Source organism: Mirounga angustirostris, unplaced genomic scaffold (assembly GCF_029215605.1).
Source record: "Mirounga angustirostris isolate CCGP_5_RB_7025 unplaced genomic scaffold, mMirAng1.0.hap1 SCAF_9, whole genome shotgun sequence".
NCBI classification, from domain to species: Eukaryota; Metazoa; Chordata; class Mammalia; order Carnivora; family Phocidae; genus Mirounga; species Mirounga angustirostris.
Genome location: NW_026991717.1, coordinates 82663483 through 82681274, shown reverse-complemented (window position 1 = coordinate 82681274; position 17792 = coordinate 82663483). Strand labels below are relative to the sequence as shown.

Below are 17792 nucleotides of genomic sequence, written 5' to 3'. Positions count from 1 at the left end.
ATTAGCCTCTTTTTTGGCTGCGAGGTTTGGAATTATGGCCCCCGGTGCCCTAGCCATCTTCTGCCCTGATTCCTGTGTGTGTTAAGTAATAGCATTGTGACTACTACTGCTTTGTCTCCCATGACTATCATCGCACGCCTGGTTGTTGTCTTGCTGGCCCAGGCCATTCCATCAAGAGGACTCAAGCAAGCCTGAGATTTGTCTTGGGCACAGACTCCAGAACTATGATGAGATTTGGACAAAGCCTTGAGAGATTTGATCAGATATTCATTTAATACTTCTGAGGTCGATGGCTCTACTGGACAAGGATATTCAAAGAGGGCAAGATTCCATCCAATTCAAATGTCTGTACAAATAGCAAAGACTTAAAAATCTGAAGAACCAGGGAGGAGCATAAGGCGGTAATACCAGAATATTATTTGCAGACTTCCTGAGAATTGGGCAATGGGTTACTTCAGTCTCAAGCTCTCAAAAGGGTGAGAACTTTCCATTTTGAGGGCAGTGATACCAGAACTCTTATTAGGGCTCAAGGTGTCCCATGAGGGTTGTGGACAAGAATCCAGTTGGTGTCTTGGCCAGAGAGCTCTCTAGTCATTAGGAAACCTTACCCTGCTAAAGAGGTGTCTCCAAAATTGTTAGGGAAGAGACCCCAAAACAGTCTTAGATGACAGATGATTTCTCTAGTGGGTATGCACCTTTTGTACACTGAAAACATTTAGAATTAATGATAGAACTGTTTAAGAGAATCAAACTCATACTATATTTTGTAAAGAATCTGGGACATTTTATATTTTAAGCATTATTAAGGTGATCAAGTAGTGAGTTTTCAGACTGAAAGTAGCAGAAATATATGTCAGTACAGGAAAGCTGACACCATGATGCTCAAGGTTTTCAGCTCCCACCAAAAGCTTATCACTGTCACCACTGTCTTGGTGATCACAGAGAGATACTTATTGAAGATACACTTGTGAAAGAAGCTAATCAGCTCTTACCTCTTTCCTTGAAATCTAGCAGTCCATTTTGTTGGTGAAAAAATTTTTTTACAGGAAGGATGATATAATTTATACTAACTTACTTTAAGCAAGTTAACTGTCCAAGTAACATTACGAAGAAATCAGGCAGAGATACACTATAGCACACGTTGAAAGTCTTTCCGATTGGTTTTTATTCAGCAAAGACGTTCTCTGACCATTGAAGTCAGCCTAGAACACACACCATCCTCTCTGCAAATTGGAAAATCACATTAAAACATATTGATGATGTTTTGATGTGTGTCAAACAGAAGTTTGCCAAAGGAACTCCAAAAAGTAAGATAATCTCTTGGGCTTCAGGAGATGTTCACAAGTTTCTATCATTCTACTCTGTATCCTAGAAAGTTGCTGCATGGTATAAAATTGAGATGTGATAACAAAATGAGTTAAAACACTTTTCTTTTGGATTTTTGGACATTTTATAATTCAGAGTAAGAATTATCAATCTTTTCATTTCAGTTTTTGACGGACGAAGCATTGGACATATGTCAACCAGAGAGAAGACACTAATCAAGCTGACTGTTATCTTTCATTTAGTTAGCCAATCACATCTATTGGTCATAGAAATGTGCTAGGCACCTTGGGATATTAGGAAAGGAAAATGGCGGTCTTACCCTCAGGTGTAAGTGACTAGAGTTGTCTCTGGGCTTTTGTTAAAGACTTGGCCCGTCTTGGGCTCCCGGATTGTAGATTATTGGGAAGGAGGACTTTATCTTCCATCTCCACCAGCATTTATCCTATGCTCTGTAGAACACTGCTTCCCCCAGGGGAGCCCAGCTATCCATTTTTTCTTCATTGTGGGGTAGGAGTAGATGTTTCTCCCCATTTTGCTTATAGCTAAAGTAAAGCTAAGTAAATTGTGACGGTCTCTTCAGATACATTTATCTGACTCAGAAATCTTAAGATTTTGCTGCAAGTAACAGAAGGAAAAGGGTTATAAGCGACAGTTGCAAGGTTTGTTCAATATTGAGTTCTCTATTGTTATAAGCTGTGCTTCCCAAAAGAGTGTTGACAGTGTGCAGAGTGATGTCTCTGTGCCGTTATGAAAAAGGGAAACATTACAGAAATCAGTGAGCCTGCACCGTCTCTTGAGATAAAAGAGAATCCCCTCAATTTTCAAAGTGAGTTTTTGAAAGTCATGTATGTACTATCTTGAAAGCTGCAGTAAATAAAAAACAAAAAACAAAAAACAAAAAACAATCCCCTCAGACAATAGACATATTTGGTGGAATTCTTGAGAGGGATGCCGTAATTTTATAACCGAGAAACGAAACATAAATATTTAAGGAATGATAAGCTCTCCCGGTGGAAATCTCTTCCCCTTCCCAATGCGGTATGCAATTGCCTGCAGGCGTTTCTAGTCAAAGATGCCACCTGCATCTCTCACCCGGTGAATATTCAGGAAGACTCTCAGTACTTCTGCTGATTTGTGTCTGTGTGATTAAGATTTATTGGAAAACTGTGCAATATCAGGATCAATAACTGGGGACTTTGGAACAGTAGCAGACACGCAGCAATTCCTCTGGTGGGATAGATGTGCAACTTGAAGAGAACACCCATCCCTCTGTCAATTAGGTTTTAGGTTCATGGCCTGAGAAAACAATGAAATCAGTCAGGTATTTAGCAAGGGGGAGTATGATACAATAAAATCTCTCATAAGGAATTTAGCTCAATTCACTTGGAAAGCAAAGGATAGAGGCCAAGAGAGAATGGTTGTAGAGTTCAGATTGCTCCAAGATATAATAAATGGGCTTATTGACTGTGTCTCACAATAGCTATCTAGAATGTTTCCATCTAATTGTACATAACCAAGGTCTTAAATAATAATTGGGAGCAGGATTTGGATGACAAATGAAAAAAAAAGGCTGCATATATATTTACATTAATATTTCAGGACATATTTTTGGTTCTTTATTTCTTATTTCTGGCTTGTTTTCTGAGAAAACCTACATATATCTCTAACTGGAAAAAAGGGTAAAGGATAACTTGAAAAATGTTTGTTTTCATTCCTTTGCACTTGCTCTGCTCTGCCTTTGAGACACTTACGAGATGGAAGAAAAATCCTTTATACAGGACTCATAGACTAGACATTGCTCCCCTCTTCCCCAGAGGCTCTCTTTTGTCCTAATCCAACCACCTCCCACCATCCTACTTGCACTTGTCTTGGCAAGTTGATGTTGGTCCTGAAGTGTTGCTATGACCTGACCCATGGAGTAGCGTCCTTTTCCGAGAGTGCTGTTAAAGGAGAATTGGGGTAATGCTGGAAGGGCCTCCACAGGGTCCAGCTTCCTGTAAAAGCTCTGCCCAGGAGCCCTGTTGTTTTTTGGTGTTTCCAGTTGCTCTGTGAAGCATGAAAGAAGCTTTGAGTTCACAGAGACTTGAGGTATGTTTACTTATAGAAGTTCTATCGGCACAGTTTCCAGGCCAGAGGCTCAAGATCACTATTTTGGTGCCATGAATGGACACAGTCAGTAAATAACCACCTGTGCTTCCAGGCAGATCCAAAGAGAATTTGGGGAGGTGCTGTCAGGGGGATCAGCAATGGTGGTAACCATGTAGATTGGGCTGGTGCACATTCTCTTTAATCCAAAAGGCTGAACAGAACCTGGTAAGACTTCCTTTCCTTTGTAAAAGGGAATATTAAGACTAGAGGTGGGCCAGAGAATTGCAAACAGCATTCAGGGAATTGCAGTGCTGAAAACCGGCCAAGTTCCCCATTATTGAACATACGGAGGTGGCAGCACACAAGGTATTGATGTAGCTGACTTGTCCTCTGTGTCAGCCTATCTTAATCTTGAAATGTTCTGTCTGGGGGCTAATGAAACTGGGGTAAACGTCAGTAATAGGTCTCTAAGTTCTTGCCCCAGTGGTGTTCTTGAGCCAACTTGCACTTACGTAGGGAGAGCCAGTTTTGAACACATCTTCCCAACTGTGTGTTCAGTGATATCATGTTGGTAGCTGGAAATGGGCCATGAAGGGAGTATTTACACCATGAAAGCTGTCAAAATCGACAAATCCAACTTTTTACCTGCATACCATTGTCTTGAGCTCTTCTATTTTGAATGGTTGGTCTAGTCTGGACTGAGGAATTCTTTGTTCCTTGAGCAGATCTGCCTTTTGCCTCACAGTCCTTGCCTCTATCTCTACTCTAGTGCCATTCCTATCTTGCTGGCCTCTGCTTAAAGCTCTCTCTCCCCTCCTGATTCTTCCAGCACTTTCCATCGGCAACACTCTGGACATTCGCACTCCTTACCTTGCTTGGGTTTGTTGTTGTTGCTGTTTGACTGTATTTCCTGTACCTCCAACTAGAATGTGAGGGTGCAGAGAGTGGGTACTATTTAGGAGCGTCAGCAATGACAGTAACAATGACAGACAGGGATGGTTCAACAGGGGGCTTGAACAGAGAGGAAAGTGACTTGAAGGGCATATTAAGATAATTTAAAGTCCCGGAATAACACTCGTTCAATATAAATGACATGAGGGAGAGAACTCTCTGGGTCTCATTCTAAAGATACTCAAATGTTCTCATACGGTGCCTGCCTTAGGAGGCTTGCTTCGTGGTTTTTTTAAATCATCCCTGTTGGTTCCCAGTCAGAACTGCTCAAGAAGTAGCCTTCTCTCTGGCTAGGAGAGGAAATTGGACAAGGAGTAAATGTGGGCAAGAAACTATCACTACTCATTTGCTGCACATCCCAGGAGATCTTTCAGGAGAGTTCTGGAAAGGAAAGGAGGAGGGAGTAATAGTGAACTCTAACAGCTCCTGCCACAGGTCTGTTCACAGAAGGTTTTCCCTTAGCTTTCTCCTACATCACTCTCCCTCACCCCCACTTTTTATGGGCATTTGGGGAGGTTTTCTCCCATGTCCAAAGAGTCCCAGCTGGGCTCTAACTCTCCGTCTTCTGTTTTTAACATCCATGGTCTTGTAGGAGTAGAAGTCCCTTCTCCTGAAGGGATCCCAGATAAAGGTGACCTGTCAGGGGGAGGATCCCCCAGTTGGTTTATAGAAGCAACTTCAAAGTGGCCCCAGGGACTTGAGCCCCCTGTGGAGGAGGTTCAGGCAACTATCAGGTGAGCACCATCCCCTTTGGGTTACAACAAGATACTGTGTCCGCGTCTGGCTTTTCTGGCGAATGTGAGTTTGTTTTTCTTCGCGAAGGTGAGTTGTCTTGATCTGGTGCATCTGTGTAGGTGGGGGCGGGGGTGGGGGAGATGTGCCAGAGAGGAGAGTTGAGCAGAGGCTCTGCTCACAAAGGCACTGGAAGGGTTTGTTGGATCATACTGGCCGGGTTAGCCAAAGATCCACTAATTCTACTAATATATGGAAGACTCTTTGAAGACAAAAAGATGAGTGTGTGTGTGTGTGTGTGTGTGTGTGGTGGGGAGAATAATGATAAAAAGGTGAAGACGGAGCAGCTTTATTTTCTTTCCCTGGAGGAGCCTTTCTGTCTTCCTGGAATGTATATTGGAGTCCTACACATAAGGTATTGGGAGTTTTTAAGCAAAACACTGCTGAGCAGTGTAAATGCCATTCCGCATCACCATTTCAAACACGTCGGTAAATGACGTTGCTCACCAGTACTCCTCTGCAAGGTGGAGTTTTGCTTTGAAAATACTCCGAGAAGAGGATGAGAGGATAGTTGACATGTGGGTTCTAAACAGAAACATTTTCATTTTTTGTTAATATTGCTTTAGCTTTCCCCACTGCCACTAAATAGACACTGAACCAGTAGTAAAAGAATACTGGAGGAAGGGAGGCTAAACTATTAGCCTATTCAGGGTACCGTCATGGTTTGACCTGAATGAATGAATGAATGATGACTTGGAATAAACATCACTGTTGTCAGCTATTCCAGCACCAAACCTAGAGGGGAAAAAAATCACTAGCCTTTGAATGAAGGTGGCAAAATTGTATATGTGTGTGTGGAGGGAGGGGAAAATAGATCTCTATGTAAAATAGTTTTTCCTCTCTTTAAAAAAAAAAAACACTTGGAAACTCTGCTTGCTTTTGATTTAGTTTGGTCCTTTACATCTACCTGCACTCATATTACCTACCTACTTTTTCCTTCCTTCCTTCCTTCCTTCCTTCTTTCTTTCTAATTTGAGAGAGAGGGAGGGAGAGTGAATGGGGGAGGGGCAGAGGGAGAGAATTTACAAGCAGACTCCCTGCTGAGCGCGGAGCCCCACATGGGGTACGACCCCATGACCTGTGAGATCATGACTTGAGCCCAAACCAAGAGTCAGATGCCCCACCAGCTGAGCCACCCAGGTGCCCCCTCTTAAGTGCCATGAAATCAACATTTGGAGGAACCTAATTCTTCACAAACACAGATTCTCTACCGGAACTGTGACTTTTGTCTTTAGGTGAAAGCAAATGTTATTTCAGGTGGTCACAGTCCTAGGAACATGATTCAGGCCTGCTGTCTCTTTATTCAAGCATCTGGCTCCTTAACACCATAAATTAAAGCATGCCCTGAAGCACAGGTTATGATAAACACAAGGATTTTTGACATCGGGACAAACAATCCTGTTCCTACATGTTCCACATAATTGGACAGCAGACAATGCTCCTTTTCTTCCTTCTGATCCTCTGTATTGCTGCGGAAATCTGAGCAAAATTGTGATAATTGTTATGATTGTGCACTTAACATTCCGAGCTCAGCCAGGATGAGGAAAGAGTAGCAAGCTCTTTGTGGTTTTCACCAAATCTGGTAAAACTTGGGCTCGATGGTGGCCAGTTTTAGCCATTGGTACCAGGTGCCATGAGGTTCAGTTTTTTGAGAAAACACACGTTTACCAATGAACTCCTTCTACATTGCCAAATTTCAAGGAACTGTATCATCTGCATTTGTTGCAAGGGGCCTTATCCATGCTCTTTGGGCTCCACTATGTGTGGTGTTCTCACCAGAACAGCCCAGTGCTCATGAGAAGAGGCCACAAGGCAAAAGACACTAACTGTGGCTTGACGGGCTGTTTCTCCCTGCCCCCTGCCTAAAGCTCTGTCCAGGACCAATGATGTAATTTGTGGGGCTCATTGCAAAATGAAAAGGCAGGGTCCCTTGTTGAAAATGTATTAAGAATTTTAAAGCGGTAACAGCAAAGCAATAAACCAAGCATGGGACCCTTTTAAGCAAGGGGCTCTGCGTGACTCACTGGTCGCAGGCCCGTGAAGAAGCTGGCTCAGCTCGGCTCTGACTTTCCTAAATAAGTAGATGGGATAAGAAGGGAAGGACCGTCATCCTCCCTACACGGTTGACAGCATGTGCCAAATTCTCGCAGGGAAGAGGTGATGTTCCGTTGAGGGCCCCGGGATCCACTCCTCCTGCCCTAGGTGGAGGGGAGACAGAAAAACCCGAGTGAATGACGGGGACCCCTTCGAGATCCTTCTGATCCTCCCGTGTATAAACTTGGAAGCCCTTATCCGGGAGAGGCTCTAATTCTCAGATGCCACACTTTTCTTCATTACTCTCCACAAATTGAGAATTGTGGCTTTACCACTTAAAAACGATTATGACCCGGGGCTGGCGGTGGTGGGTCATCTCTGAGACTCAGTTTCCCTGTTTGTGAAATGGAGAGACTACCTCATGGGGCGTTTGTGAGGAGTAAATTAAACACCAGATGTAAAGTGGCGCTCGCTCGGTAGAGTTCCGGGCACACGGTCAACTCTCAATAAATGGGGTTATTATCACTATTATTACGGTAGCCCCTTGCTTTTGGGAAAGTGTGTGTAGGAGAGAAAAGCCCTCTTTGTGTACTACCCACTCAGGCCCGGGGGGTGACAACTCGGTTGAAGGCTCTTGCTACCCGGGTAGGCCTTCTCGGACTCTTTTTTTTTCCCCAGCTTCCTCCAGCTTAACTCTTTTCAAATGTAGAATCCTTTGAATATGATGAAAGTCCACAGGCTAACAAAGCCACTGCTGCCAGCAAGGTCGCCCAAGGAGAGGCAGTCTTGTCCTCTGGGCATGCAGAACCACAGGCATTTAGTGCAGACCCTCTGGAGGCTTGCTGGCTGAGCCGAGCCCCTACCCCCACCCCCCCTGCAGATTCCCTCCTCAGGTCTCTTTCCAAGCCAGGCCGGGGGAGTCTCAGAAACTCCCGATTCAGCCTGGAGGGGTCATCTAGATCCACTTGAGGCTTTGTCGGGGACATCAGACCCTTTCTCACAGATCCTCTTGTGGTCGGAGCCCAAGCTAGCTCTTTCCGAGGGAGGATGGAGTCCGTGTAGTCATCTTGCCTCAGAGGACGGGGGTGGGCAGGGAGGCACTGGCCTGAGTCGGGTCAAGGCCGCATTCTAGAGCAGTGGGCTGACTCTGAAGCCTTTCCGAGGTCCACACCTGCTCCCTCAGGACTGAGAGGGTCTCTTAGACCCCGCGCACCTCCCCTCCCCCACGCCGCAGACGTCCCCTGGGGGAGGGGTGGCTCCTGGTGGGATCTGACTCCTCCGCCTCCACAGCCTTCAGGACGCAGTCCTTCTCAGCGGGGGAAGTGCCTTATTTCGGCAGCTCGAGGGTGGTTTTACGTTATTTGCCCCTTTGCTCTAGTCCTTCGGAGCCAGTGGGCTGAGGACAGACCTAGTTGCAGGATCTCTGGCCAGAGCGGCTTTGTCAGAACAGAAAGGAGACTAGCATTTGTCAAGCACCTTCTGGGTTCCCGGCACTGTACTAGGGTTGCCATTATTTCTTCTCAGGAGGTGGAAATTATTATCTCCGTTTTCCGTCAGTGAGGGAACTGGGGCTGTCGCAGGCTGTGACCCAAACGCACATCGCTGGTAAGAGGTAGAAGCGGCACTGAAATCCAGTCCTGGCTTACGTTTCCCTCAGCTCCGGTTTGTGGCCCCCGCAGACTGGCATCCTCAGATAGGAACATCCATCCTCACGTGTGGGCACGAGGCTGCCCAGGCAGACACGTGCTGTGCACGCGCGGGAAGGGCGGAGCTTGGTGGGTGTCTGCTCTAGCGACAGGGGCGGTGTCAGGCGGGCACAGAAGTCCCCAGAGGGCTGTCTGCTGGCAGTTGGCGCTCACTGGAAGACAGAGTGAACGTGGGGCCCAGAGAACCTTGGGTACTGCCTAGAGGTATAGTTTCTGCCAGGAGTAGCTCTAAGAAGAGAAGCAACTGGAAGTAAATAGCAGGATAATCCACCACAGTTTGTAAGTGGTAGAAAGAGGTCCATAGAGCCCTGCTGCACATGCACTCAGGAAAGATACAAAAACCAGCTCTCTCAAAATGTGGACGAAGGTGCTGAGCCAGATACCCCACTGTCCTCTCGGGCAACATTGCCTTTGAGGCATCCTCGTTAATAGGGCTGGGACTTGTTGGTAGCGACTCCTTGGGCAGCTTGGCATGACAGCAGGTAGGTGTCACAGAAGACCTGGCCATGCCACCATGGAACAAGGTTCGCTCTGCTTTAGAAGAAGCCTCCTACTAAGACCCACTCCAGAAACCCCCTTCCCCGCGCATTAATGGGAGTGGTGGCCTCCGGCTCCTGATACCTCCCAGGGTGGGAGGGTTGGACTGGGGAACTGACAGGGGGTTGTAAGAGGAAGTCCCTAGCCCTTAGCAGCTGGGAGCTATAAGCAACGCAGACTAACACTTCCATTTTAGCTGTTCTGTGGTCATCCCAGGGCGGGGATGAGCCTGGTGGAGGGTGGGAGCATCAGTGGGACTTAAGGGTGACGGATATTTATCCCTGACCTCCTTGATGATGACAGTCCCCCCCCTCCGTTATACACACTCATAATACAAGGAAAATGGTATCACAATTTGTTATTTCACATATATTTGTGTGATTATTTGAGTGATGTATCCTCCGGTCCATCTGTTTTTGCTCATCATCAATTCCCAGTGCTTAGTACATTGCCCGCCATGTACAGCAAGTGTTCAGATAAATATTTCTTCAGTGAATGAATGAATGAAAAGAAGTTTTAGAAGTATAGATGGGAAGAAAGTGCTTCAGAAATTGTTTAGCACTGCCTTTTTGGGTTCTGCTGATTAAATACATGACAGATACCATAATTATTGGAGTTCCAGATAAGAATCCAGAAAATGCTATTTTTTTGCAGTGTCATAGGAAGACAACCTTTGTTCCTCTTCACTGGTTGGTGATACGCTTGTCTGAATGAAATGAGACATGGGGGCAGTCAATATGCCCTTTTGCCCTGGCTCTGGACTTATCGGCTATAGGTCCCCCATTAGAGGCAGGAGAGTTATCAGGGAAAATCAAAAGAAGTAAAATAGATCTTCAGGTTTTGCATAGGGATTCAAGGTCAAGGCAAACTTTGGGAGGTTGAAGTAGGAAGTGGGAGGTTGGGAGTAGGAAGATTTGGAGGTTGTCTGTGTGGTTTGAGGAGATCTGAAAGGCTAGCTTGACCAGAACACCCCTTTTTTATTAGCCTAATTGGAGGTTCACACATATCTGTGTTTATGAGCATAGAATTTAAGAATTTGGGTTAAGATCTGACTCTTGAGGAAGTACAGTAGTATAAACATTTTCCTGGGTGAGGTGGGCATGAAGTGTGAGCACCCTTGAAGCATGGAAGCATGAATTATTTTGCTAAGTTAGCCAGTTCTTCCTGACTGAGCTGAGGTCTTCCAAGGGCCAGAAGGAAAGTGATAGGCAAAGCTGAAGGGAGATTGGACTGTGGGGAGTTTTGAGACTGGTGGGAGTTGGGAGGAGAGGTTTTGAGGAGGGTGGTCTCATGGAACATTCCCGTGGGGTGAAGTAGGCACTTGGCAGAGAAATATTGCCAGGGTCCAGGCAAGTACCTGCATACACCCAAGCTGGATATTTTGAGGGGGAGTTTAATAAAGAGGCTATTACAAATGTGTGATCAGGGTATAGGTAAATCAAACCAGGGACAGTACAGTACCTTGGGACAAGCACTAATAAGGAGCCCGCGGCTCCACTCCTGGGCTGATGGAACAAGGGGAGAGATCACTTATTGGACCCTGGAAAGGTAGCTGTAGGAGAGACCGCTTATAAACTGTGGTGGATTAAATGGAATTAAAGTCTAAAATTCTTTGATACTCCTTTCATCAGGAGTGGGGTCTGTGTTCTCCCCCCTTGAATCAGGGCCTCTGTGACTGCTTTGACCAAGAACATAGCAGAAGTGATGTCATGCCAGTTTCTAGGCCCAGGCCTTAACAGATTGGCAGCTTCCATTTCTGTGCTCTCAGGCCACTCACTGCGCTGGGAGGAAGTCTAACAGCCCCAAGGAGAGGCCTACCTGGAGAACTGAAGGTCTCTGTTAGCAGCCCTGATTAGGTTCACCCAAATGATAACCAGCACCAACTTGTCAGCCATCTTGGAAGTGGATTCTCTAGCCCCAGTCAAGCTGCCCAGCTTATGCCACATGGAACAGAGTTGAGTCACCTCTCTGAGCCCTGTCCAAATTATAGGTTCATCATTAAAATAAGTGGTTGTTAATTGTTTTTGGTTACTAAGTGTTTGAGGTAGATTGTTACCTACCAGTGGATACAGGAATATATATGTTATGGTCAGGAGAGTGACTCAGATAACTCAAGGGAACCTGGCAGGACAACCACTCTGGCCTCTCTCACCTCCTGCCTACTTATTTACTGCCAGTGACCTCCACTGGATGAACCCAATGAAAGCCAGAGGACAAGGAATCTATTGATATTGTCCTTCTAGGTCAGTACCCTGGGAGAAGTGTGAATGGGGGGAGGGACAAATGGAAAACTGGCACCAGGCAATTTGAAGTCGATCTCATGGTGTTGATCCCATTTGATAAAACTCAATTGCCCAACACAGCAGGACACAAACCTTGAAAGACAAAGGCCAGTGTCAGTTTTGGAAGGTAGCCAGGTAGATAATCAATAAGCCAGAAAGGAGAAAAATTTGCCTAAGACTTTAGGCCCTAAATTGTGGCAACGCCCTATGAATGTTGGCCCATCGGGATCAAGGCTGTGGCTGAGCAACTCACTCCCTAATTTCTTGAATGGCCACCTGCGGGGAGCCCTGGGGAGCCAGTGGAGGAACTGGATTTGCCTTTGTGTCCCATAAAATTCCAGAGAAATTGGAATCATCTGGCTAAGGAAGAGAGAGCTACCTTCCTGGACTTGGAAGCCCCAGAAAGGTGGAGGTGACCTGGGCATAAGCAAGACTGGTATGACCTTGCTAGTCAGAGGCAGGTGGCCATGAACCCATCCCTGGAGCAGTGTGCAGAGAGGGAGGAGCCTTCTCCGATATGCCTTTTAGGAGGGAGGAGGGCTACTCCCTGGGCTTCGGGGCCAGCTCCCAAACCAGCCTGGCGCTGGCCAATGTCTAGGAGGAAATTTGCAAAACCAAGTGAGTGGAAGCTTTGGGGAATTGCTCTAGCTGAGAGGGAGGTGGTCAAATGTGATGATTAGAGCTGGGGCTCAGGAGTCTAGCTACCTCGATTCAAATTCTGACTCTGCCTCTTGCCCGCTGTAGAACCCTGTTTAACTCCTCCATGACTCAGTGTTCACGTCAGTAAGATGGAGACACTAGCGCGTAGGCTGTGCGGCCGCTTCCGGGAGGGATAGAAGAGCTTGTGCCCCACACTCTGGGACACTGTAGGATGAGGGGGTTTAAGAGCACAGGCTGTGGAGCAAGGTGGCCAGATGTGAATCCTGACTCCCCCACTGACAATAGGCGCGAGGTGGGTCGAGTTATTGAATTTCTCCATCGTGGTGTCCTGTTTTATGGGGGTAATAACAGCACCTCCTTTATTCGGCTGTCACGAAGACTAATGAGTTAATCTGGGTGAAGGGCTCGGAGTGGGTAGTTGAGCTGCACCTAGCCAGCAGTCCCTTAGCTGTGATGACCATGTTGGCTGCTCCATCCCCACGCGAGGGCACATCTGGGGACTGCAGTCCTAACCCAACATCAGTATCCGCATCCGTCTGGGAGCACAAGCTGGGGGGAGCAACCCACGAGGGCTCAGTTCAGATTTATCAGGACCTATGGCCCTGCCTATGGGTGGGTGGCTCCGTGGGTGGTTGAGCTGTCTGTTTCCTCAGGTTGTGCTCACACTGGCCTCTTTGCTCTGTTCCAGTCTTAGCTTCTAGGCTTTCCCCAGCAGCATTGTGAGACCTGGCTGGGCGGAACAGGGCTGCCAGGGCCAGTATGGGGTGACTGATGGCTCACGGGGAGCTGGGCTTCCCTTCTGCCCTGCGGCCTGCTTGTGGAAAAAAAGCCAATGAAAAATGGTCGCAATAAAGAAGACTGCTCCTGGTAGACAATGCTTCTTTGTTTCCAGGTAAATGCTATGGCTTAGGCCTCCAACCAAGGCGTCTGGAATCGGAGCAAGCTGGTTCTGTTTCCAGCTTCTGGAACCCACTTGTGATATTGCCACCCTCCTGTGCCTCCAGGATAGCCTTCTTTAAGATCCTGCCTTTTAAAGGCCTCCTCACAATTCGCCTGTTCCCGTGTGGCTTGCTTTGACAGACTGACACGGGCGGGATGTGGCTGAGACCCACAGCTGCTACTGGTCAATATGCCAGAGCGCCACCAGGCAGGAGGGAAAACTCAGTCAGGGCCTACACTGGCAGGCCCCGGGAAGTCCCATTAGTAGTGAACCTCTTGGAACCTCTTTTTGCAAAATGAAGGTAATATTAAATGACTTTAGGAAGTATCCTGAGGCTAAAGAATATCAGGTGGTGGTACTGATGGTGTTGACAGAACAGTAATGCTCATTAGATCCTCTGATTTTAAGGCCTGTGGGGCGGTCATCCTCAGGTGGAAGGTTCTTCCCGCCGTGACTCCTCCCTCCCTCCCGTCCCAGTCCTTCTCAGAAGATGAGGAAGAGGGGCGCCTCAGGAAGAGGGTGGCTCAGTTGGTTAAGCGACTGCCTTCGGCTCAGGTCATGATCCTGGAGTCCCGGGATCGAGTCCCGCATCGGGCTCCCTGCTCGTCGGTGAGTCTGCTTCTCCCTCTGACCCTCCTCCCTCTCATGCTCTCTGTCTCTCATTCTCTCTGTCTCAAATAAATAAATAAAATCTTAAAAAAAAAAAAAGAAGATGAGGAAGATTCTCGGGAATGGTTGCCCCTTGGCCTGGCAGAGGGGCAGGAATTCTGGGAAGAGAGCCAGGAGCCTGGCCTGCCCCTGAGCTACAGTGAGGTGAGTCCTCACTCTGAGGACTTTGGACTCTGAGAGCCCAAAGATCTGCTGCCCTCATCCTCCTCACCCAGGCTGAGCTGGGAAAGCCGCAACCCACATATCATGCCTTGTTTCTTGGCTCTGCCCTTTCCGTAAAGTACCCTGCCTCCTGAGAGGACAGAGCTACCGTCCCAGTCTCCATCTCCCGTACCGTGGGAGGGGAGAGGTGGTACAAAGTACAGCAGATACGCTGGCCCTTTCCGACACCCACCGGAAGAGTGTGGCTGCGACGTAAAGCCATCCTGTTCAACTGCAGTTTCTGCAGGTAAAGTTTCCAGTCAGCCACCAGAGGGTGCCCACAGAGCTCTCTGAAAATGACCCAAACCCGAAGAATGAGGGGAGAAAGACGATTCCCAGGGCCTGTGAGACCCAGACAAAATAGAGCTGGCCCACAGCTGATGCGACCAGATGCACAGGGCAGCTAAGGAGACAGGAGTTTGCCTGCGAAGGAGAGCCAGGGTGGGAGCGATAGAAATCACCTGAATGGTAGCTCAAAAGTCGCTTCTTGATTTTCAATTGGCAACTGCCATCGCACTTTGAGGATTGGCTCAGGGCACATTTTCATTCCTTGGCAAAACTTCCTTCCCCACCCTTTCTCCTCATCCTCGTGTACAAAGGAAATGCAAATGCATGTAAATATTAGCCTAAGCCACAGGCTTCTGGAAGGTAAGGCGGCTGTCCCTGCTGCTGCAGCGGCTTTTTAAAAAATCCTATAATGCAAGTGAAAGGACAGATTTTCTGAGCCACTGCTCCTGCAGCAGGGTGAGGCCTCTGAAAGGAATGGCGAAGCCATGGTTCTCTGAAGAGAAGGCCTTGTGTGGAGCGTGCCTGGGATGAGAGGAGCGGAGGGACAGCTCCTCTGCTCTCCCCAGCGGGGCCTGGCAAGCAGCCTGGGTCTGGCAGCCCTGGGTCTCCAGGGCCTGGCACGATGACTGACACACAGTAGGTGCCTGTGGATGTTTGCTGAATGAGCGAGTGAATGAATGGGGAGTAAGCTGGCGTGGGTGGTTCAAGGCCTGGGCTGGCTGGGAGCGTTCACCAGGGTGAGGGGTGAATTGGGAAAGGGGTGAGGGGAGAATTGGGAAAGGGGTGAGAGTTGGGGCAGGGGAGGGCAGAAGGGTAGCCTTCCAGGGAGGAGAGGTCCTGTGTTCTGGTTTGCCTCTACCTCAGGCCTTTTCTGTGGACGTCCAAGATTCCAGAACAAAATGTTTGACTTTGTTCCGACGCTAGTTAAACTACCCAGTGGACCCATTCATTCGTAAGGTCTACTCATTTACAGTGATGGAGCAGCGGTGGGGACCCTGGCAGTTACCCTGTGTCCCCACTCAGGGGACCCCCAGTCTCCTTTAGCCATTCCTTGGTGAACAGAGGATGTAAATGTTGGAGAAAGCCAGCATATTACTATTACTGAACAGGGCTTTGGCTCTCTGGAAACCCAGCTAGTGTGGAAATGGGCTTAGGTACTGGCTGCTGGGTAATTGGGCCATGGATCCCCCCGGAAAAGTGCAGGCAATATATGTGTGTGTGTGTATATATATATATATATATAGTGTGTGTGTGTGTGTTTGCAAGCATGAGAATTGTTGCAATAATGCCTTGCCCTGATGTAACAAATTACTGCAACTGGGTGGCTTGAAAGAACAGAAATGTATTTTCTCACAGTTCTGGAGGCCAGAAGTCTGAAATTAAGATGTCAGCAGCGGTGGTTTCTGCTGGAGGCTCTGGGGGAGAATCTGTTCTATGCTTCTCTCCTACCTTCCGGTGGCTGTCAATAATTCTTGGCATTCCTTTACTTGTAGATACATTGCTTCAATCTCTGCCTTTGTCTTCACATATTCGTTGGTCTCTACGGTTCTGTTTCTGTGTCTTATAAGAATACTTGTCATGGGATTTAGGGCTCACCCTAATCCAGGATGATCTCATCTAAAGATCTTTACCTTAATTACATCTGCAAAGGCCAAATAAGATTACATTCTGAGGTTCTGGATGGATAGATCTTTTGGGAGAACACTGTTTAGCCCAGTACAAACAAGATACAAATGTGTTTATTGCTGGATTATTCCCCTGGTGGACCACCCATGTGCTTAAACAAACAGGAGTACTCAGAGCCAGAGAGATTGATTTTGTTTTTGAAAGAATTTGGTATTTCAAAAAAAAAAAAAAAAATGAAGTCCTTGTGGAAAAAATATGATTTAGGATTGTTTTAAATTCTAATTTCATATTGAAGTGGGAGCGAGAAATCATACTTTCGCTGCCTGGGGTCTCTAAAGATGTTAATCAAGGTAATTAGTGAATTATACATAGGTCAGTATGCTGAGAAGGTAGAATGTGAGAGTGTTGTTGTTGTTGTTGTTGTTGCTGTTGTTGTTGTTGGTGGTGGTGGTTTTATTCAGTTTGGTGTCTTGCAGTTATTGAGGCCACTAGTGACCTTAGCAGGAGCAACCACCATATTGTTACCATCAGTGGGTTGGAGTTGAGGATTGAATGGAGGTGAGGAGACTGTTAGTATGGATATCTTTTTGCCAGGAGCTTGACTGTGAAGTGAGAGAGAAGATTTAGTGGTCTCTGAGATGTGGTCTGTGACCTTAGAAGGTTAATTAATAATCTTCTATTTGTGCTTGCTACAATTAGCTTGAACTGCTTCCAGAACTTCTTAGGGATGGTATCCACTGGTGACGTCTCTTGAACAGTGCAAACAGAAGTTGCTAGCCAGGCCCAAAGCTCCCCCCCAGGTGCCTTTGTGTCCTGGGTAGAGTAGCACTGCAGCCCCGAATTCAACAGCTTGACAGAACCTCAGCACCACGCCAGTGTCCTCTCTGGCCTTTGTACAGCTGTTTCCCCTACTTCTTCTTCTTCCATCACCTGCTCATCTTTTCAAGTTCAGCTGGAATAGTCCCTGTTTGTTCTACCCTTCCCCCACGAAGTTGCTCAGTCTTTAGGACCCCCATAGCACCCTTAAATTATGGACATAGCATTTATCATGGTACTGTGGAATTCCTCAATTTTCTGCTCTTCCATGACATCATTGAGATCAGGATCAGGTTCCCTGTCTTTCCTTTTCCCAGTCCTCAGCTCCTCACACGGTATTGGGTGTTTAGTATGAGTTCAGTAAATGCTTATTGAATAAATGAGTTTGTAGTTAATACATTACCATTCAAACGGTAAGCATGTGTGGGGGAGGACACTGTTGGATGTCTGGCAAAGGAATCCAGCCAGGAGAGAGAAAGAGAGGGAAATGGGGCACTAGTTAACAGCATCCATTATCCACTTCTGTTACTACTTGAATCCAGGTTTTGTGCGGGTATGTGTGTTCTTCCAAGCAGCCGTGTGCCTTAGAGGAAACTCACCCTTCCCCAGCCTCATTGGGTGGGTCTGTCTGGACTGCAGGTAATCACATTCCTGTTGCCAGAGGTTGACTCAGGAATGGGCATTATACCCAATTCTGGCCAACGAGACATGGGAGACTTCTGAGAAATGTTTTCTTGCTCCTAAGAGAACAAAAGAGATGTTGTCTCTTCTTTCTCAGGGTGTTGTCATGTCTGGAGGGGAGACCTGGCATTAATGAAGCCATCTTGCCATCAGCTTGAGATGGAGCAGATGCCCGAGGATGCAGAGCAGAAAGAT

The 17792-nt window shown here is 47.2% G+C and overlaps 1 long non-coding RNA gene across 1 annotated transcript in view; it reads right to left on the bottom strand.

Annotated features, from left to right (window-relative positions):
• Positions 1 to 920: 920 nt before the first annotated feature.
• The window catches only part of LOC123861513 (uncharacterized), a 55832-nt gene continuing 38960 nt past the window's right edge, over positions 921 to 17792 (bottom strand). Inside the window, exon 6 of the long non-coding RNA XR_010405137.1 lies at positions 921 to 2622. This is a non-coding gene — a long non-coding RNA (uncharacterized LOC123861513). The remainder of the gene's footprint in view (positions 2623 to 17792) is intronic.